The sequence below is a fragment of the Odontesthes bonariensis genome, chromosome 10 (genome assembly GCF_027942865.1).
Source record: "Odontesthes bonariensis isolate fOdoBon6 chromosome 10, fOdoBon6.hap1, whole genome shotgun sequence".
NCBI lineage: Eukaryota > Metazoa > Chordata > Actinopteri > Atheriniformes > Atherinopsidae > Odontesthes > Odontesthes bonariensis.
Window position 1 is genome coordinate 34,941,492 of NC_134515.1, and position 22,685 is coordinate 34,964,176.

At 40.7% G+C, this 22,685-nt stretch overlaps 1 protein-coding gene across 1 annotated transcript in view; it reads left to right on the forward strand.

The window, feature by feature from the left end:
• The first annotated feature begins 4,691 nt into the window (after positions 1–4,691).
• LOC142390035 (nucleolar protein 4-like) overlaps positions 4,692–22,685 on the forward strand; it is a 104,406-nt gene continuing 86,412 nt past the window's right edge. The window contains exon 1 of the mRNA XM_075475357.1: positions 4,692–4,843. The gene's annotated coding sequence lies outside the window, so the exon portion shown is untranslated. The remainder of the gene's footprint in view (positions 4,844–22,685) is intronic.

The window sequence follows — 22,685 nt, forward strand, 5'->3', positions numbered from 1 at the left end:
AAATGTCAATTTGACAGTTAACTGGGCTGATGTCACGAACCATTTATTACAGAATTGTCTGATATCATGATATATATATGATATATATATGATATATATGATATATATCATATATATAAAAAGACTTGGCATTTTTCATGTTTTGTTGCCTCACAACCTGTAATTAAAATGGATTGTTTGAGAGTTTGTACCATCAAGTTACACAAAAACATCAGTATTTACTTTGGGGGTAATCAGAGTCACCCACATGTGCTCCCACTGCCCCAGAGAGAGCAGTGTCCCCCATAATTGACTCTGTTCAAACAGGGTGGGCCCCTCTTCTCTTGCCCCCCCCCCCTGTTTTGGCCACACTTCGGCGGTGGGCGGCCACTCTCCGCTTCACATCCACCTTAATGTGGGACCACTTCTTCTTCACCTCTGCTTGTGTGGCTTCTCAGACCCCACAGCATTGACAGCCTCACACACGCTCTCCCACCCACTCCTCTTGCGTTTGCTGCTTATGCCGGAGGACAGCGTGCCAAAGAACACATTTTTTGCGCACCTCCACTTCAGAAAGTAGCACCGACATCTCGCTTTCCGTGACGTTCTTCTTTTTTCCCGTCTTACTCGTTATTTTTTCTGTATTTTCTGATCGTGCAGAGAGGGGAATCGCAGGTGCAGGGCTCATTTAAATATGATTTACATATTTAAATAGGGGGTGTGGACAGGGAGGAGTCGGGTGCTCCGACATGTGCGCTCAATTCCACGTTGATTGGGATGTACAAAGGAAATGTGCTTGGATTCACGCGTACGCACAGATTCATACATCCGGATATTTTTGTGCGTTGGAGGGCATTTGGGTTTGAGCGTACACCATGTTTCAGTAGGAAATCCACACAAGTCTTTGTACATGAGGCCCCAGAACTTTTTAGGGGCTTCATAGCAAAGGGGGTGGATACATATGCACATGCCAATTTTCGGTCCTTTATTTTTTCAAATTCTTTTTTTATGTATATGTTTTTCTCATTTAATTTCACCAACTTAGACTATTTTGTGCAGATTCATCACATAAAATAAGATTTAAAAACATTTAAATTACAGGTTGGAATGTAACAGAATAGGTAAAAAGCCAAGAGGGGTGAATAGTTTTAGAAGGCACTGTATACAAACAACTGAGCCCAAGCTGTTTTAGTTTTCCCTCCAAACCGAAATGCCCTGTTGATGGTGTTTTTCCCTGACCCTTTTGATGGATACATGCAGTCAGATTTGGCTTTAGAGCAATTGTGTGGATTATGTCATCCTCAGTTAATGGGTAATGTTTATTCAGCTGAATTCAGTTTAGTTTATTTTCAAAGTGCCAATCCACAACAAAAAGTTACCTCAGGGCACTATAAACACAATTAAGGATTTTTTAAAGTTGAATTCCTGTCCAGTGATATACATTGGATATACATTTAAAATGGATGGATGGATGACATACATGGATTGTCATTCCAGGTGTGTTGTTTTTATGTAAAATCATTATCATTGTGTGTAATACAGTATGTGTGCCCATCCTCCCATTACCACTCACGAGGTAATAATAACTTACATTTGATTTAACTTTTAGATTCACACAAGTGAAATATTAAGTGCTCAAATCAAATATATATATTTGTCTTATTTGGTCAATCACCTCCTCTTGGCTAGAATCTTTCCAGGTGGTTTTTCACCAGGGGCATGACCTTCAGCTTGCCTTATCCACTCACCATCTGCCCTGGTTCTCTGGTGTACTCTGTCCAATAAAGTAGAAGTGCCATGGAAACAGAGCTTCAAGTAAAATCCCCTCGGTGCTCTTTAAGCCTACAACACATACATTAGAACATGATTAGAACTGTTTTCCTCATAGTTGTTTGTGTACCTTCTGATGCAGCTGAGTTATATTTCCATGGTTCTCCGTAAATGAAATGACTTCGGATCTCCCCCTGAAACTGTAGATAAAATGCAGTGAAACTAACACATAGTTCATGTTATTCAAGGATGATAAGCCGCGCGAAGCATTGAAAGGTGTTTTACAAATAATAATTACTGCACACTAAAATCCTTATAACTTTACCATTGTTTTGTGAGAATGAACAGTCTATAAATAAATAACCTGATCTTATATTAACTACTTAGGGGCAATTTTTGTACTGAAAAAAAAAAAAAAAAAGTTTGAAAAAGCAAACTAATAGCACTTCTGTGAAAGAGGTTAATTATCACTGATGTGTTTTGAAGTTCTGACGAAGTGCTGTGCACTTAGAGAGCACTGAGGGGAATTTACTCACAGCTCTGTTTCCATGGCATTTTTGCTTTAATGAACAATGCACCAGAGAGACAGTCACTGAAAACGGATTTGATTTCATTTGACTTAAAACCAGGGCTAGTTGACTTCTTTTAAACAAAGAAGTCTCAAGCTATGTGGCCTGTTCAGTGGAAGCAATACGCACCCTTATCAACACAGCCTACAGTTCCTTCAGACTTTGCCATGTGCATCGGCATGCAGCTTTACCTTCGTTTTCACTTTCAAACTCTACCTATAGGTGGCAGGTTTGTCATGTAAATGTACTAAACTGTGTTGTACACGCTATTGACTGTGGACACCCACTTTCTCTCTCTCACACACACACGCACACACACACACACACACACACACACACACACACACACACACACACACACACACACACACACACACACACGTTATATGTACAGTGGTGGTACATATTTATTTCCATGGGTGATCCACTGTAAAGGTCAGTGTTCTCTGGACACAGCTGAACTTCAGCTGAATGACACATTCTGTGTCCTCATAAGTGTCAGCTTTGAGTTTGTCCAATAAATAACAAGTTATTCTTAAAACAGCATTGCCAGGACCCACCTTAAGCCAGAGAGTTTATGTGATGTTAACCACTAATACTTCTACCAATGTGTGTAAATAAGATGCAATTCAATTCAATTCAATTCAATTCAATTCAATTCAATTCAATTCATTTTTATTTATATAGCGCCAAATACAACAAATGTCATCTCAAGGCACTTAGATAGTAAGTCCAATTCAAGCCAATTGGAATTCAATTAATTAATAATAATCATAATTCATAAAATAATCCAATTCGTTCATATAGAGCCAATTCAAAAACAATTTCCTAGCTAAGAAAACCAACAGATTGCACTGAAAACTTTTTGTTTTTCGGTCCAATCTCCCGGCCTGAGCGTGCCTGAGGCGACTGTGGAGAGAAACGACTCCCTTTTAACAGGAAGAAACCTCTGGCAGAACCAGACTCAGGAAGGGTGGCCATCCGCCTCGACCAGCTGGGGTTTGAGAAGACAGAAAGGGGGGGGGGGGGGGGGGGGGGCGGCACTGTAACACCATTCAAAGGATATCTGTTGGAACAGGGAAACACGAGTTAATGACCACAATAATATCACATATACATAAAGAGAGTAAAGTGAGGAAAGGTGTGACAGATGAGGCCCCCCAGCAGTCTAGGCCTATAGCAGCTTAACTATGGGATGTTTCAGGATTACCTGAGCCATCCCTATTCAAGGTAAACACAAGAAACTTGTGCTAACGAAAAAATAAATAATAAAATAAAGGACCAGACACAGTGAGTCAGTAATGCACTGAACTGATTATTTGAATTGGAAATCCCAGTTTCTGTTGGGCGGTGTTTTTCAGGTGCTTTCTCTTTATCCCCACACATAATTCAATTTGATCCAAATCTATACATTTTAGATGGTTTTTATTTTCATCATATCAACATGTTTTGCGTGAACCTGATAATATACAACTTTCCCATCAGGCATTTGAATGCTAAATGTTAGGGGTGGGACGATATGCTTTGGTCACGATTCGATTGTATCACGATTCTAAGGTGCCGATTCGATTTGTATCACGATTCTTGATAATTGGAATTCTACAAGTATTGCGATTCGATATAATTTTCTTCCTCCTTAAAAAACAAACAAGTTGAATCATACACTCCTAGAATGAATGTCGTTCCCATAAACGATACACATCAGTCTGTGTCAGTCAGTCCAGCAGCTGACATTTATTTCAACGCAGACAAAAAGAGGTACTTAACATGTACAGCATTTTTTAAAGTTTACAGTTACAAAATTAATTGAAATGTCCACACAGCACAAATGTGGGCTAGTTTTAACATAACTTAATGTAATGAATTGATGAAGTTTTTCTTGACACGGATATGACGTAACATAATCGATTCAGGGGAGAAAAATTGATTTTTAAAATCATCCCATTAAAAATCGCGATATGTACATGAATCGATTTTTTTCGCCCACCCCTACTAAATGTGTCAGAAAATGGGACTTTTCAAATTATTGGTAATGGCTGAACATCTGGAAGAGTCACTCAGAGCTCCAAACAGAAACTTATCAGCTGCTCGTACAGTGGGTATCTGCTGGAGGCTTTGTTACAGAAAACAACTCATGGATGGGTAGAAATCAACATCTCACTTTCATTGTTTTCTTTATATTTGGTCTAAAGAGCACGAGGCACTGACCGTAAAAAATACTCTCTCTCTCTCTCTCTCTCTCTCTCTCTCTCTCTCTCTCTCTCTCTCTGTCCCTCTCTCTGTCTCTCTCTCTCGGCCTGTGATGTCAGCAGCCATGGCCCCGCCCCCTCCGGTTGCCACAGAGTCTTGAGGGTCCCGCTGTGTTGTCACTCCCTGCTTCTATAGAGCAGGATATACTGTCACTTTAAAATAAATATTACAGAAAAGCTGAAGGCGAATTATTAAGCGAAAAATCCAAACCCCGACAGCACAGAAGAAGACGGCGGTGGTCGACGTTCACGTTTTGCGGTCTGACAGAAGTGAAGGTAAGAAGGCGTTCTCGGCATGCCATTATCATTTATTTATCAGCCTATTCCGGAGTGTTTGGCTCGTGCTCGGTATTTTCTCCGCCTTGCCTATTGCATGCCATTAACTAATTGGCACGAGGCACCGTGTCTGCGCTCCGCTGCGGTCCGCTCGTGCCGCGGGGCTCAGCTGACAGGTGCTCTGATCAATCATGGATATCGACAAAATCGCGAGAGGTATGATAAACGTAGGTTGTTGTCGCGGAATCCCACTTTGCATTTGTTTGGTTGTTGATGATAGTGAGTTGTATTTGGTTGCTGCTGGTGGTTGAAATGAGGGGACTCTGTCAGACACTGAACCTGCCCCTCAGAGCTGTGCTGCGCGGGGGTCATTGTGTAGGTTCACCGGGCCTCTCGGTTCTGCGGCAAGCGTGATTATAGTTATTATTATTCATGAGCGTGTTCTTGGTGTAATGCAGAGTGCAGTAGGCCAGCATGCTCCCGCAGACACACATTGTTCTGTTTTGCCCTTGCGTGCGCGCGTGTTGGAGGAGCGCGCGTGTGCGTGTGTGTGTGTGTGTCTTTGTGCGGCTGGGTGGATGGGTGGTTGCTGCTGAATGACCAAGCACTCGCATCGAGGAACAATCGGTACCGAGCACTGAAATTGAGGCATCTTCCTGTTTCAGCCAGAATGCGTCTGCTTGTGAAATGATCTGACTGTCCTTTCATTCACGGAAAACTTGGATAGACCAGCTGCTAGAATGTATTTTCTTTGGCCAGTTTATGGATCAGCTCACAATATTTCTCTCTCTTAGTTCAGTGATCAAGGCACTGGAGCATTGTTTTCTCACAATCTGGTGCCGGCTGGCTTTTCACTGACCTGTAACCTTTATTGTGACAAATGAAAATGTCTTTGTTAAGCTCAAACTAAATGAACCACTTATCTGATCAGGGTATAATACGATCTGTAAATAATTCCGACTTGTTTGGCAATGATTAGGCTACACAACCTCTATATTTACACACATTTCTGATCTAGTTTTATCAATGTATTTGTCTGTGTTAGTATAATTGTTTTGCATATTTTTAAGGATGTTTTGTAGAGCTGAAGCAACGATTTGCAGTTACTGAGCATCGTGAGATGATCCTAAAACAAACAGTAACAGCCTCCTTTTAAAAAGTTTTCCCAGCATTTCGGTTTTACGCGTTCCTTTCTGTTGCCACCTGCCACAGGCAGCTCAGAGATCAGGGTGGGATTAGGAATTCAGAGCAGCAGTCCTGTATTAGATACAAATTCAGCACCTTGCTCATGAGCCCTTCAGCAGGGGTGGAAGCTTTCTGGCAAAGAGGTTTGAGCTAAGGTCCTCCACCTGAAGGAGTGACTCTTGAAGTTACACAGATCTGCTTCCAGCAGCAAGTATACTGTACACGTGGTGTGTTTCCATGGCAACATCTCTGAAGAAACTGTTAAGAGAGTTTCTGCTTGCTTAGTTCTCATTTTACTTAGGTAATGTTAGATGTTTTACTCAGATTTTTTAACAAAGTCAATTTATTGTGATTAAAAAATGTAATCATATAAATGCTGACACCGTTTTGAATTTAATTTAATGTTCTACTCTGCTCGTTGAACTTCTGCTGGAGTTGTGAGGGGCCAACAACAACCAATTTTGCATCAAAGAGGATGAAACGCCAAAAACCATAAACATGGTTTATGGTTTATAAACATGAAACCACAGATGAAAAGCTCAGGCAACAGTTGCACTCTTCATTATTTAACACTTTGACTTCTGTCTTTTCCACATCAGAGCAAACCTAAACCAACAACAGTGCTAACGCAACCAAGAGCCACCCGCAGCTCAGATTGTTTCACATATTTATTACGCAGACACCAAGTGGCAGCAAAATGCTATAACACCCAGTTGGGTGTTTGCAAGGCACCAGTGGAGAGCACACAAAGCTCTGTTGAGCCCTTAAAGCTGTGGTCTTCTCTTGCTCAGAAACATTAGCTATTTAGACCTTTACAAAGACTCCCACCAGTATCTTTTTAAATATTACCAATCCTTTGCTTTTGCAATGTACTATCCAATAAACAATATTTTCTGTATATTTTCTGCTGTTATTAGTCCAGATGCGTAACTTTGCCGGTGAGAGCACCTTAAACCTCTCACACGATTCAAGGTCAAACTGCCCATTCTTCTTGTTCAGCTTCTCCATTACTACATGTAAACTACATGTTTTTGGGATTTTGAATATTGTTTAGACTGAACATGACATGAGGTCTAATCTAATGACCTTAGATTGAAAAGTCCATTATATTTTCACAGTTTTGACAATCAAAACACAAAAAAAATTGCATATTCAGTAGTGAACGTATTGGCATACTTGTTAGTTATATCATACTTTGAAATGTTTGAAAATTCCAACAGGCCTCAAAATGACAAAAACACAGAATTCTATATATCATATATAAACTTCTACTGCATGACACCTAAGTAGTTAAGTTCTTTGCAGATTTCCTATAGTACTCCTCTCCACCATCAACCTTTTGCAAGGGGACAGGAGGTCTCCCACCATAAATCCTTTTGTGAGGACCTGCTTACCTTCTCTCCATTCTGCTCCAGAATAACTCCAATTTTACCCTGACCTGGCCATATGCACGGCAGAAGGCCAGGGGAGGAAGGACAGCCTGTCTGTTAATCCCCTTTTCCTCTTCATCCTCTTCCTCTCTCCTCTGGTTGGGGTGGGTCTCTCTATTTCTGGAGTCTCTGGTGTCTGCTGAGTCTTGGGAATTTTTTTCGGTCAGTTCTTGTCACCCTTTCTCTTCTTGCATGTTCCTTTCCTGTAGAGATCCTGTAGAGAAATCACTGGATGTTTGGCATTTAAAAAAAGACCAGTTCAACAACTATTGAAATAACTGTATCTGTAACGTGAAGTCCATAGTTGTTGATTAATTTTGAATAAAGTGATTTTACATGGTAAAGATAAGTTTGCAGTCTTTGGATCTTAGAACATTGTGCTAAATTTTACTGTGCACCATTTTATTTGGATAATTATGTGAATCCCTTGCTTGATTGGCCATGACTGGAGGCCAGCCAGTCAGGGTCATATATATTCAGCTCCACGCTGGTCCAGTTTAAGAAACTTATCAACTGTATAATAATCTGATCAACTGTGACATCATAGCCAAACATAAGCATTTACATGTCTTCAGAGTGGCAAATCTTCACTGTGACTGAAGAAAATATAAAGCTTGCAATTAATTCTGACATTTTGTTTATTTGAATTATAAGCATTTATTCAGAGTGTATATATCTAGCAATACATATATACACACTATATCGCCAAAAGTATTGTCTCTTCTGCCTTTACACGCATATAGACTTAAATCCCATCCTTAATCCAGAGGGTTTAATATGACGTCGGCCCACCCTTTGCAGCTATAACAGCTTCAACTCTTCTGGGCAAGCTTTCCACAAGGTTTAGGAGTGTTTATGGGAATTTTTGAACATTATTCCAGAAGCGCATTTGTGAGGTCATACACAGATGTTGGACAGAAAGCCTGGCTAATAGTCTCCGCTCTAATTCATCCCAAAGGTGTTCTATCGGGTTGATGTCAGGACTCTGTGCAGGCCAGTCAGGTTCTTCTACACCAAACTGGCTCATCCATGTCTTTATGGACCTTGCTTTGTGCACTGGTGCGCAGTCATGTTGGAACAGGAAGGGGCCATCCCCAAACTGTTTCCACAAAGTTGGGAGCATGAAATGGTCCAAAATCTCTTGGTATGCTGAAGCATTCAGAGTTCCTTTCACTGGAACTAAGGGGCCAAGCCCAGATCCTGAAGAACAACCCCACACCATAATCCCCCCTCCACCAAACCTTACACTTGGCACAATGCAGTCAGACAAGTACCGTTCCCCTGGCAACCACCAAACCCTGACTCCTCCATCAGATTACCAGATGGAGAAGCCTGATTGGTCACTCCAGAGAACACGTCTCCACTGCTCTGATCCCAGTGGCGGCGTGCTTTACACCGCTGCATTCGACGCTTTGCATTGCACTTGGTGATGTATGGCTTGGATGCAGCTGCTCGGCCATGGAAACCCATTCCATGAAGCTCTCTACGCACTGTTCTTGAGCTAATCTGAAGGCCACATGGATAGGCTAAGCTAATGTACATCTTATTCTTTTATTTACACACTTTCCTTTACAGTAATTGGTACTGTAATGAATTTTTATGGTTTCACTACAGGCAGGAATCTTCCCAATCACTTCCACTTTGTTGTTTAAGCAAGAGTCTGTAAGCAAAGTCTTGGCACCCTCATGCAGTGTTGCAGTTACTTGATACATCATGTTTACTATTAACATATCTTTAATTTTACATTAAACAATTGTTACAAAATATTTGTGTATGATGCAAGTAATAGATATTAGAGAGAAATACAGTTAGAACCAGCAAAAATCAACCCGATTGGTTTCAGGGAAAAACCTCCACTTGATGCATCCCTCTTTGACTGACTATGACGTAGGCATAAGTGTGTCTTTGTCATTGTCTGAAATGAAATGATAAAAGAAAATATGGCCACAGCTGGCTGTTTCAGGCTGCAAGTATTTTCTTGTTGCATATTTAATTGAATGTACTTATTTTTCTCAAAAGGCTCATTTGCATTTGCTTTAGTTGCAGATTTTGGACAGTTATTTAAGATTTCTCAAAGAGATCGCTGTTTAATAATTGTATGTTTGTACATGTATACATCATAGGAAATCACCTTGCATACAATCTGTCTTGCATTCAAATCAATCTTTGCACAGAAAACACTTCAATCAGCTTTGAACGATAAGCCTGCAAAGCTCTTCCTGTGGCTGTTCACACTGAAGTAATTGGTTGGTCTTAAGCACTTGTGTACAACTGTTGACAAATGGTGTGTTCTGCAGAGTATTGCTGATGTGTATTTTGACTTCATTTATGATGCCAATTGAAAAATTCACTATGTCAACATTTTCATGCTACAAAATGTCTTCTTTTTTTTTCAAATAAGAAAATCAACTGCGCTGTTATTGGTGAAATAGTTTGATAGACATTTGTGACTAATGTGACGACATTGGTACATGTGTGAACAGAAACTTCCCCATTTCTAGACAAAAAATGACCCTCAAAATTTCATTGTAAACATAACCATATAATTTTGGATAATATAATATGCAGTGAAAGTAGTTGTGCTAATTACCTCCGCCAAGGAGGTTATGTGATCGCCCGAGTTTGTCTGTTGGTTTGTCTGGATGTCTGGATGTTTGTCTGGATGTTCGTCTGTTCGTGCTGCAATCTTGCGACCTGCCACAAGGTGGCGGGGCTTGGTTGTTTCGTTGTCGTTGAGGGAGGGGAGGGAGGGTGTGCGCAGGGGGGAAGCTTACACTAACTGCGCAGGGGGGAAGGTAAACAGTAGCCCCTTTCACACTGCCGAATAACCCGCGTTTAATTTGCAAATTTAGCGTGTCCGCTGTTGTGTTCACACTGCCGACCCGGGGTGCCGCGTCAACTCGACTCGCCTTTCGACCCGCGTCGGACCCTAGTCTTTTTGCCGAGCCGAGTTTAATGTGAACACAATCGAAGCGGGTCGGACGTGGGCGTGGCGTGAGGAGTTTAAAAGACAGAATGGACAGCTGATTCAGAACAACAGCGACAGGTGAGGACAAGTTTTACTCTGTTTTAGCCTACATCAAGTTGGAGACATTTTTTAATATGGCCAACTGGGGAGACAAGGAGGTCCGCAATTTGGACCCGCTAAGGTAGCGGGTCGCAGTGTGAAAGCCGTCTTTGCCGTTTCTGAGAAGTCGCATCTGAAAGATAGCATCTTAACTTTGTAAACCTTTTCAATCGGAACACGAGCCAGCTGAATCTATGCACAAGTTTAAGCAGACGCATCGCTTTCTCTCGGACGTGGTGGATTACGACCTTAATCGTTTCAGACCATTCACTACAATATATGGGTGGATAAAAAAAATGCGCTTATAAAACAAAGCTTCACTGGCGGAGGTCTGCACTCTCTGAGTGCATTTCTAGTTACAGATGCAAAACCTTAAAAAGTTTGTACCCTCTTGTACCACACTATAGTTTGGTCCTGCATTTGCTCAGCCCTTGCGCTTTATTCATTGTACCTTGGAAGGGCGGGAGGGGGGTGTTGTTGGAAAATTTGTCTTTGTTTTATCATACATGTATGATAAATAGAGAACAGAAAAACATGGCTGCCTTCAGGTTTACAGATCAGTGTTTTTCTTATTTTCCTTGCAAATTGATATCAACAGTCTGTTCGATAAACACTGTTTTAAACAACAGGGATTTATACTCCCTGTCTCCAGCAGGACCTTTAAACCAGGTTGTCATATTAAACAATCTAAAATATTTATAAATGTAGATGCAAACATAGTTTTTTAAATTCAGCTGAAAATGGCACCTGTGAATACAGCTCCATATGGCACATTGGTAAGCGTTCATCAACGCAAATGGTGACATTCAAGCATAAACTGCAGGAAAATAAGAGGAATACTAAGCTCATGGTTTTGCGCTCAGTTTTTTCCATTGTTGACTCCTTTATTCAACAAACTAGATGCTTTCCTGGCTCTGGATTTTTAGACATTGTGGTCCTAACTTTTTGGTTGGTTATGTTGTTATCCGTATCCCTGCCCACAGTCCCTGATGTGAGTGGTTCTTTTGTACAAGTTCAGTCTGTTAAGTTTTAGAAGCAAAAAATGTATCCATTCAGTTACATCCAAAAGTCCAAAGTTGTACCAAAACATGTGTATAGCTCCTTTTTTTTTTTTTTTAAAGCTTTGGGTGGTGTTTAAATTGATAAGGCCCCATTTAAACATTGCTGATTAGCCAGAAAACACAGAAAAGCTTGCCATGGGACCTTTAATGGAGGTAATTGTCTGCTGTGTTCTCAACTCTCGCAGATGGCCATTTTTTTTTCAATGGACACACAGACTTGCTGTCCTCCAAAAAAGCTAACAACACTCAGGTTCCAGTGATGACACTTAGCATACCGAATGCTGATTGGTTGACAGTTGGTTAGAACCAACTGGAGCCAGGAAAGGCTGACAACAGCCCATTTCGTAACAAAGAGGAAGAAGTGTAACTATAAAGAACAAAGAAGCAAAGGTGAACGACTCGTAAGACAACAGCTGCACTGGACAATCTTCATTTTCTCAAGACTATCATAAAGCAGGTCTTTGTCCACTTTGATTTCCGTCTTCTCCAAAGCACAACGGAGCTAAAGGAACAAAAACAGTGCTAACGTAACCAAGAACATCCCACAAATGTGGTTATAAGACTGGTCTCATAACCAGTCTCACATGGTTATGAAACTGCCCTGAGGGGCAGCAAAATGTTATAACATGTAGATGTACCTTTGTGAGGCACCAGCAGAACATGCTGAAATACATATTCAGCCTGTAAGGAGCTGATTTAGACTACAGGCAAGAGAAACAATTCAGTTGTGAATGAAATCGCTGTGGAACGTGAAATGTTTTCAGCTTCAGAAATGTGACGCTTTCAGGTGATTTCTATCTGTTTATTTTGGCATGAATTTGGTCTTATCCAGAGTTGTGTGATAACAAAAACAGCACAGCCATAAAAAGTATAACAACAATATTAGAAAATACTCTAAAAAGCCCTAAAATAGTCCCTAGTGTTGAAGAGTTGTTGTACTTCTGATGATTTGTCAGTTGTTTTTCAGTAGGATTGATCCATTATTTTATCTTACTCTCAGTCCCTTGACTGTGTTAATGTCTAAACTTTGATAAATGAAGGTTAAAGGGTGATTTATTATCAATTTATATGTCTGTCAGAGCTAGGCATTGTATTCCTGTTGGTTTTAAGGTGAGTATTATGTCCGTGTGTGGTGACTGGAAGCAGCTCAGTAGTGTTTATAGGATGACACTAGCATGGTCCAGGAGTGACCTTTGCCTGGGCTGATCCATACTGTGTTTCCCCAGGATTGCTTCCTTGAGGGGAAAGGGGTTAATCGTCATGCATGAGGCAGATTTGTGTCTGACTGGATTAAGTGGTGCTCAGATTGTTGGCCACTCCACTGAGCTCCAGCATCTATGCCCCTGCTGGCTGTTGGGGCTGAAGCGACTGACTGGATTTTTTTTTTTTTGTACAGGTTGACTAATGAGTTACTCAGTGGCTGCCTGACTGAATTATGCCTTGATCGTCTAAGTGGACAACTAACTGATTCAATGATGATGGGGTAATGGAGTTTCTGGTTAATGGAAAGCTTACCCTTTTGGTGCCAAATGAGAATTGTATAAAGACTAGAAATGTTATTTCTGTTTACAAGCTATTTGAAAGACTTTATCTAGTGCCTTTCAAGCTCTCTACACCCTTCAAAGTTTTTTGATAAGCTCTTTAGAAACCTTTGTCATAGTAGGAGTCTGTGTGTTTGCTTTGCACTTTGCAACAATTCCCACTCCCTTCTCCCACTTTGAGTCAATGTTTAGCTGACACTAAGTATTTTACAAGTCCACAGTGTTTGAATGAACTCCACTGACATTTTGTCCATGACTTTGGGGCCAGGCCGTATGCAGAATCCCCATATTACTGTGGTAATTATTACTCTTGTTTATCAGGAGAAAAGAAGATAACATGGACTGTATATAGAAGGTCAGAAACTTAAGCTAATGCAAAATGAACCTTAATTGCAGTGCTACTAATGACTGTTTTTATTCTTCAGCCATTCCTATAATTTAATTTGAATTAAGATCAGATTTATTATCATGTTTCAGGGAATACACAAAATTTGTCCTCCGCTTTTAACCCATCCAGGTTGGCACCTATTGAAAACACACATGCAAATGCACAAGCTCACACACTCAGAGACTGATACCATACACTGGAGCGGTGAGCAGCCAATCACAGCGCCCGGGGAGTGGTGTGTCAGTGATGTGTAATAAAACCCCTAAACTTCAGTTTAAATAGCATTGAAATGGACAGGTTAGACTTCATAGTTAACACTTGCAATTCTTAAAGGGATAGTTTGCCTCTTTTGACATGAAGCTGTATGACATCCCATACTAGCAATATCATTTATGAACATTTTCATGCTGTGTCCTGTGAGCCGAGTTCCAGCCTCGTTTTGGCGTTGACGAAGGTAGTCCGGCTAGTTGGCTGGGGCCACAAAAATAAAGTGTCTTGCTTCTCAAAACAATATGCGTTCAACAGAGTAATACATTTGCATCACAAAATCGTTCATCTAGAAAAAGTCAGACCTCACAATCGCTTGGCGCTATTCTCTCTCCCTTCGTATCACTGCCTGCTGTGCAGACCGTGCAGACCGTGCAGACTGAGCAGTCCCCTGCTTCCGAGCAGCAAACACCATAACAGGTGTGGCTGTCGTCAGGTGGCTGCACGCAGTGATATGAAGGGAGATCCGTGAAGAGCACAGGGCGCCACTGGCGAATCTTCCAATCTTGGTGTTCTCTGGCAAATGCCAATCGCCCTGCACGGTGTTGGGCTGTAAGCACAAGCCCCACCTGTGGACGTCGGGCCCTCATACCACCCTCATGGTGTCTGTTTCTGACAGTTTGAGCAGAAACATGCATATTAGTGGCCTGCTGGAGGTCATTCTGCAGGGCTCTGGAAGCGCTCCTCCTGTTCCTCCTTGCACAAAGGAGGATGCAGCGCTCCTGCTGCTGGTTTGCTGCCCACCTACGGCCCCCTCCACGCCTCCTGGTGTACTGGCCGGTCTCCTGGTATCTCCTCCATGCTCTGCACACTGTGCTGAGAGACACAGCAAACCTTATGGCCACAGCTCGCATTGATGTGCCATCCTGGATGAGCTGCACTACCTGAGCACCTTCTATGGGTTGTAGACACCGCCTCATGCTGCCTCTAGGGGAGAGAGCACTGACAAAATGCAAAAGTGACCATAACATCAGCCAGAAAGGATGAGAACAGAGAAATGCTCTGTGGTCACCACCTGCAGAACCACTCCTTTATAGGGTTTATGTTGCTAACTGCCTCTCATTTCCACCTGTTGTCTGTTCCATTTGCACAACAGCAGGTGGAACTGATTCACAGTCAGTGTTGCTTCCTAACTGGACAGGTTGATTTCAACCCAAGTGGGATTGACTTGGAGTTACATTGTGTTGTTTAGGTGTTCCCTTTACTTTTTTTAAGCAGTGTAGTTAGAACTAAAGAAGCCTTTCTGATGAAAGGGGAAACGCTTCAGAAACCAAAAAAAAGAAAGTCCAGATGCTCCTATTCAAAATCTAAGGGGTCTTGGAATTTGTTTTTGACCCTGAGTTGGTTAGAAGGTCAACAAGCTTATCGTCAAAGTAGAGGCATTCCACATCCCCGCGGCTGAATATGTAGATGTCCAAAACTCATTATTTCTTTGCAAGAAGGCGTCAACATCCATAAAATGAGATTTAAAGTAATACAAGAGAAGTTTTGAACCTTAAAACTATATGCTTTCCAGGCCTGAAAGTACCCTGGAGCATCCAGAGGCTGTGATATGGCATTTCAGAACTTCGGCTTCCTGCCCAGCATGAAACATTTTTGCTTGATGGTACCAAGCTGCATGCTGGCTACTGGATAAAAACACACTTTCGCCATAATAAATTTAAAAAAAGGAGAAAAAGAACAAGGACATTGTTGTCATGACATATCCAGTTTTAAAAAGAACAGAATAAATGAATAAAACAATGTTTATTTGTAGAGCACAATTCGTACAAAAGGCTTTACAGCTACATAAAATCCCAAGAAGGCAATAAAATCATTCCATAAAACCTAAAATAATCATTAATTAATTAAATTAAAAGCGAAGAGTGCAGATAAAATACTTTCAGGTGTCATATGCACAGCTGAATATATCTGGAAGACGTTTTCCAGATGTTAGGAGCATAAAACTAAAACACAGCCTCAGCTTGTTTAGTCCTGACTCTGGGCCCCAGCAGGAGACCCCTCCCTGAGGTTCTCAGAGTCCCAGTTGGTTCATGTGGATCTAACATGTCAGAGATGCACTTTGGTGCTGGACCATGAAAAGACTTGTACACGACTTGTAAAGTCTATGGCCAATGCAGCAAAGAGACCTCAGATAATGCTAATATAAGAGATGAGGAAGAGAAGAAGGCAGACACGGGACAAGAAGAAACATTAGGTTGGATTTTACTGCTGGAGAGAGCTCAGAAAAGAGTACAGGATGACAGATGAATGCAGAGTTAGCCTTACTGTTGCTATCAGTGCATAATATCCCATTAGCTCTGCTGTTCTTTCCCAGTGAGCGAGGGTACCGACATGCAGGTTGAAATGAATGAAAAGAATACCATCACGATCATTTCACTCTCTGCTCTGTGGAGACTGTCAATCAGAGGACACTGAGGATATAAAATAGAAAAGTATTTTAGTGCTCTGGGTCATAACTAATAAGAAATACACAGCATTACTACAGCATTATGTAATTTATCAGAGATGGAAACTTAAGTTCTAACCTTATCATAATCATCTCTGCCTCACGGCAGAAGCTTCAGGTAGCGCCTCACTTCGGTTTCAGACTAACATGGAAACAAGTAAAAATGTTTGGTCTGTTTAGCAAGTTTCACACCAAAGTCTTTGAAGTTTGCAGTCTTTCCAAATGTTCTCTGCAGTCTTTCTATACACGGCACTGTAATACATCAAATGTGTATTAGGTTGCACATGTATTGATTTTACACATATGCCACATTCAAATTCTTCAAAAACTCTATAAATCAGAAAAAGTAAATTATTACAGATAAACAAGAACTTTTTTTTTTTTTTCCTCATCACATACATCATATGTTTAAAAATCAGTACATACAAATATGCAGTTTTATTCTTGTTAGGTCCTGTAACATCACCCCGTCTTGTCTCTTGACATGTTTTGGGTACTTCTGGAGCCGTCAGCCTCTGAAGCTTGACACTGAATTGACATGCATAGTTGTGCATGTGCAGCACTCAGACAGAGGTTTGTTGTGAAAAAAAACTCTTGTGATGCTTTAATTTTCTCCTGAAGCATGTTCATGTGTTGAGGTCAGGGTTAAAGACAGACACACAGCACCAACAGACCATGCTGCACATGAAGAGTGTTTCTGCACTGCATGAGGTTTGATTCAGGATCCTACATCTGGTTTCATTGTAGAGAGAATGTATCTGAGAGGTATGCCATTTTAAAATGCCTCGCCTTTGTAAATAGTTGTAGATGCACTCTTTTAATGTTTATTTTATTTCTTGCAATTCCATAAATCTCACAACCAATACGGTGTTTGTTGTCCCCTCTTTTCTGTCCTCTCAAACCCCAGCTGGGCGAGGCAGATGGCCACCCTCCCTGAGTCTGGTTCTGCCAGAGGTTTCTTCCTGTTAAAAGGGAGTTTTTTTTTCCTTCAGTTTTCATTTGAAGTATTTTCTCAGTCTGTTTTCTTAATAGTGAGAGGCCCAGCTAATACAAAATTATCTCAACAGCTGTATGACTTAAATGCATAAATTACTCTGTACAGTCTGGCCTTTGAAGGTTTTGTTTCCATGGCGATAATTCAGTCTATGTTGTTGCTCAAAGTAGACACAAAAACATACGCATTGGCACTGGCTGGAACCCACGCATGCTTGGTACCAAGTTGCTGATGGATATAACAGATGGGTGATAAAGGTCACTGAAAGCCTCACCTCTTTTCTGTCTCACTCCCACACAAATGCACACAATTGTGTTTCCATCACTTTAGAGGGTGTTACTTAAGCCTCTTTTAAACATACACTTCTTTCCTTTTAACTGACGGCAAATGAACATGTCATCTCCATGAATGAGAACCCTGGTCACTTTTATGTCAAGGTTCCAGTAAAATTCCTACTACATCAGACCAAATTAAATTTTTGTGCAACTTTTAATACTGAACTGGTTTGAACTGCATGATGTGCCTTAGTATTTCTTTCTAAAAGTTACTGGTGTCAAGTCTGTCATGCAAAGAAATCTTAAAGGAGAATTCCGGCATTTTTACAAACATATCCCATCTGTTGGAGACCAAGGAAAGTTTGCCAAAGGGAAAAACGCGAGAAATTTTCATGCCCGCTGCGCAAAGTTGTCCGATTGCGCTGATTTCCATGAAAGCGGGCTCTATCGGGCAAGCTTTTAACCTTTCCTGAGGCTCTTAACGTGTATCAAAATACTTTTGACCGAATTGGCCGGGGTGTCAGTAGCAATACAATTCAACCCAGGGGCTAACCATACCATTAGCTAGCACAGACATGATACATTTTGAGATTTCAAAAACAGCGCACTTACCTTTCTCAGCTTCCGTGTTCCACAGGCGTGCGCACAAATTAATTGATCGCCGAAGTCATACACTATAGTATTCCAAAATTGTCTTTTGGTCCACCAAAAACGTCCCTCGGGAACCGAACTACACATTGCCATGTTTGTTATTGTTTCCTATCGAACAGCTGACTCGTTTCAACACCCATTTTCGCCGTGATGTCATGACGTGTCACATGACTGCTGGAAGGAGCGCAGCTTCGCCCATTATTCAGCTGCGGGAGATAAGAACCCTCGGGATTTTATTGGAAGCAATTTCGAGATGGATAGTTCGTCAGATTCTGATGTTGGAATGGAAGAGTTTGACGAGTTTGATGGTCGGGGTTATCTTTTTGAACCAGAATACACTGATGAAGAGTTGTTGGCACAAGCCCAGTAATATTGTTGTAATGTTTTAAATACTTGAACGCAGTTTTTCTAGAGAAGATAATTGCTTTGTATATGGGAGTATCATCCATTGACTCTTTTGGGCTTTCACATGCGCGAGCGTACAACTAACCGGTGAGTTTCATGCTGTTTATAAAGTTGTTTTGTAACGTCCCCATGCCAGTAATGTAAGAACCATGCATATGGTTTTGATGGTAAGGCTTGTGACTTTATTGTCGGATGGTTTATAAAGTGGTGTGACGTTTCTGCAGTGTGCAAGTTGTTGTTTTACGTGGAAGGGTTAGCAGTTGCCCCTAGCCACCACGTATTAGCCTCGCATGACAGGCTGCGCGAACAGCGCGATCTCCACACAGGGAGCGCAGATTTGCACCTCTCTGTGTCCTACTATCAGTATTTGACAACCTCTAGCAATGGGATTGCGCTTCAAATGCCCCGGAGTTCTCCTTTAATTAATGAATGTCTGTCAAATAGCTTCAGTAAAAAAATAAATGTACACACAAATATTTACAAATACACACAAATATATATATACACAGCCCTAATTTCTATTCAATGATACTTTATAAATGCCCAAAGGGAATTTATTTTGCTGCATCATAAGTTTGTTTTAAAGATATTCTTTAGTTATAGATGTATAACCACATAAAATAAAATGAATTAAAATCAGCTGACAAATATTGTGAAAAAGCTATATTGATCCACAGTGAAAGATGTTGCTGTTTCAAAATGTTTGCTCAAAATTGTTCATATATCTATATAGATATTTCTATCTCTCTCTCTCTCTCTCTCTCTCTATCTCTGTCTCTGTCTCTATGTATATATATATATATATATATATATTAGTGTACACGGTTTAATGAATGCAGACGTTGTAAGGAGCTCTTCCTATGCACATCCTGGTGAACTCTCGGACTTGTAAAATTAGATTTAGATTCCACATAAATAAGCAGAAAGAAATGGAGAACAACACAGAGTCATAGTGTATATTTTATAATGAGGCACTTATACTTCCCACTTCTGTTGCTGAATCTCAAGGTGCATACAGGCTATCTGCACAGACCTCACAAACATGATTTTAATTTGCAATCTTTGTCTCTGAGCTCGTAGAGTCCCTACAGCCACAGTATGATGGTGTTATAGACCATACACACGTACCAATAAGCAATTGACACACATACACAAACACATTTTTCCGACTTCAGTGTCGAATTTCTGTGATCAAAATGCAGAACTTGATTTGTATTGTATCAAAATAGGCAAGTTTTTGTTCGTGTTAAAAAAAGAGGAAAAAGATTATTCTTACCTTTTCTAATTCCTGCTGAAAAACCAGACTCAGCAAATATGATTTATATGTTCAGCTAGGGCTGGGCGATATATCGATATTTAAGATATATCGATATATTTTTATGGAATTAGACTATATCGCATATATCGATATAGTTCAAATTTGCGCTGTAATACTTGCTTCAGGCAAGCCGTTGATCGGTGCTCTCTGCACTGCTTCCCTCACTCTGGCTCCGCCCCTCCTCTTTCATGCACAGAGGGGGGAAGGGGAGGGACACTCCGGCACTCTTAAACAAACATGGAGAAGGCAACAACGTCTGCGGAGCGTACGGAGGAGAGCCCCTTGGTTGGTAAAAGAAAAAGCAGTGGCTCAGTTATTTGGAGATGGTTCGGATACAAATTGTCAGACGAGCAACAAAACCAAGCTATATGTAGGGAGTGCCATAAGCACATTGCAGCCAGTGGTGGAAGCACTACGAATCTTTTTTATCACTTAAAAACGTGGCACAAAGTGCAATATGAAGAGTGTGTGAAACTGTGTGCTGCAGCAGCCACAGGCACAAGCCGTCCCCAACCTGACAAAGCTCCAGCCCCAAAACAAAGCTCACTGCAAGCTTCATTTTCCCGCTGTGTGCCGTATGAGAAGAAAAGCGACAAGTGGCGTGCAATAACAAAGGCGGTGTCCTTTCACATTGCCAACAGGTTGGGTTCAAAGAGCTAATTAAAAAGCTGGACCCGAGATACGAGCTTCCCAGTCGCAACTATTTTGCACGAGAAGCACTGCCGCAAACGTATAGTGAAGTCAGACAGAACGTTGCGGACCGGCTCGCTAACGTCACCCATTTTGCGTTGACCAGCGATATGTGGTCAAGCAGGACGTGCGAACCTTATATGAGCGTGACAGTTCACTTCATGCAAGACTGGGAGATTGAAAACAGCTTGAAAACAGTCTCCAAACAAGTTACTTTGTGCAACTGGTTGAGACCGTTCAGATAAGCTATTAAGTTAACAAAAAGAAACAGGTAATCTCAAGCTGATGTTTAAAAACGTTTTTCTTAAACTGAGCACTTTATTTTGTTTTCTCTTTATACATAAATGCTGCCCTATTTTATTTTATAGGCTAATTTTATTTAAGATATTTTTTTTATTTAGATGTGCACCTTACGGAGCTTTGTTATACAGTGTGTTATACAGTTATGTTTACATTTTATAGTGAGTTTTTAATAAAACTACTCGTATTTGGCTTTGACTTTGACTGAGCATTTCATATCACAGCTCTCACTTTGCGGAAAAAATATCGGGATATATATCGTATATCGATATTCAACCTAAATATATCGAGATATGACTTTTGGTCCATATCGCCCAGCCCTATGTTCAGCAATAGATATTACTGTAGATGTGTCATCTCGCTCTCACACAAACATAGTCATACTATCAACATGAATATTTGTAAATAGTTACCATCCCATCAGTCAGTGCACACACAATTTGCTTATCGAATGTCAGAACAAGGTCAGTATCTGTTCAGAAATGAATGGAATAGTGAGCCTCCTCCCTGCCCGTTTTTGTCACTCACTCAGTTTCTCCATCACTGTATATCTCTGTATGACATTTATGGACCTACTTTTCTTCTGGTAATTTCCTCCTGGCTGCCTTACTCTGAAAACACACACACCATCAGGGGGTTGAATATTCTCCAGTTATTTTACACACCGTGTATGTGTGTTTGCATTGTGCTGTAGGTATGTAACCGGAGCAGTGCCCCACTGTCTGGTTATATTTCTGCATGCATTTCCTTATAGTCAAGGCAGCTGAGATGTTCTCAGAATATAGAGTTCAGTCGCAATGAGGTATTCATTATTTATGGAGCTGAAATGGCATATTTGTATGCTCCTCATATTCTGTTCCTGAAGGTTCTCTCGGCCTATTGCTAATGGTAAAATGTCTTGGATCCTCTGAATTTGTTGTCTTTAGTTGACCCCTTGATTTTGTTCAAATGTCTGCATGTGGTTTCCATGGGGTCATATTGTCCAAGTATATGTTCTTGACTGAGGTGCACACAAAAATAGGTTCATTTCAGCTTTAGTTTGAACTGTTTTTTGTCTTCAGTTTGTCAGCATGAATTAAGTGATGCACCCTTGAGATGATGTTTCTGTTTATTGTTTTAGGGTTTTCAGGTTTCTAACACATGTGCAGAGACATTTTTTATTTATTTTTTGGCAACTATAAGATGATTATTTTCTGGACTTCCTTAATGGAATGGTTTATCACAAGTAATAAGACTGATTGGATATCAATACTGAATCTTTCATTTATAATACTTTTTAATACTACGCTTCAGTTGGTGTTGCTTAATCCATTATTTAACATGCTGCTCTGATAAATGATCACAAAACATAAAGCGTGATTATCAAAATCTCATGCCATCATCACTGGCTGTTAAAAGATGATGATTTAAAAAAACGCTTTGATTGCCAGTTACATGATCTTTGTGATATGTTTTTTTTTTTACGGAGACCAGCTTCCTCCATTTAAAAAAAGGAAAAGAAAAAGTGGGATGTGGAAAACACTATATCTTGTATATAGGGCTGGGCAACGATTAACATTTTTAATATAATTAATCGCATGATTTCCCTGATTAATCACGATTAATCGCATTTGTACGCAAAATCCAAAAATGAATTCAAAAGTAGTGTATAGCCTTTAGCATTTAGTTTTATTTTAAATGTGCTGCCATATGAATGAAAGTGCCATAACATTTGTTGTGCAAGCACACTTTTAACATCAGCATCTTTCTGTAGTTTTTATGTAGAAGCCTCGCTCCACTGTCTGTTTCCTTGAATGACTTGCTGCTATCAGTTGTGTGTTT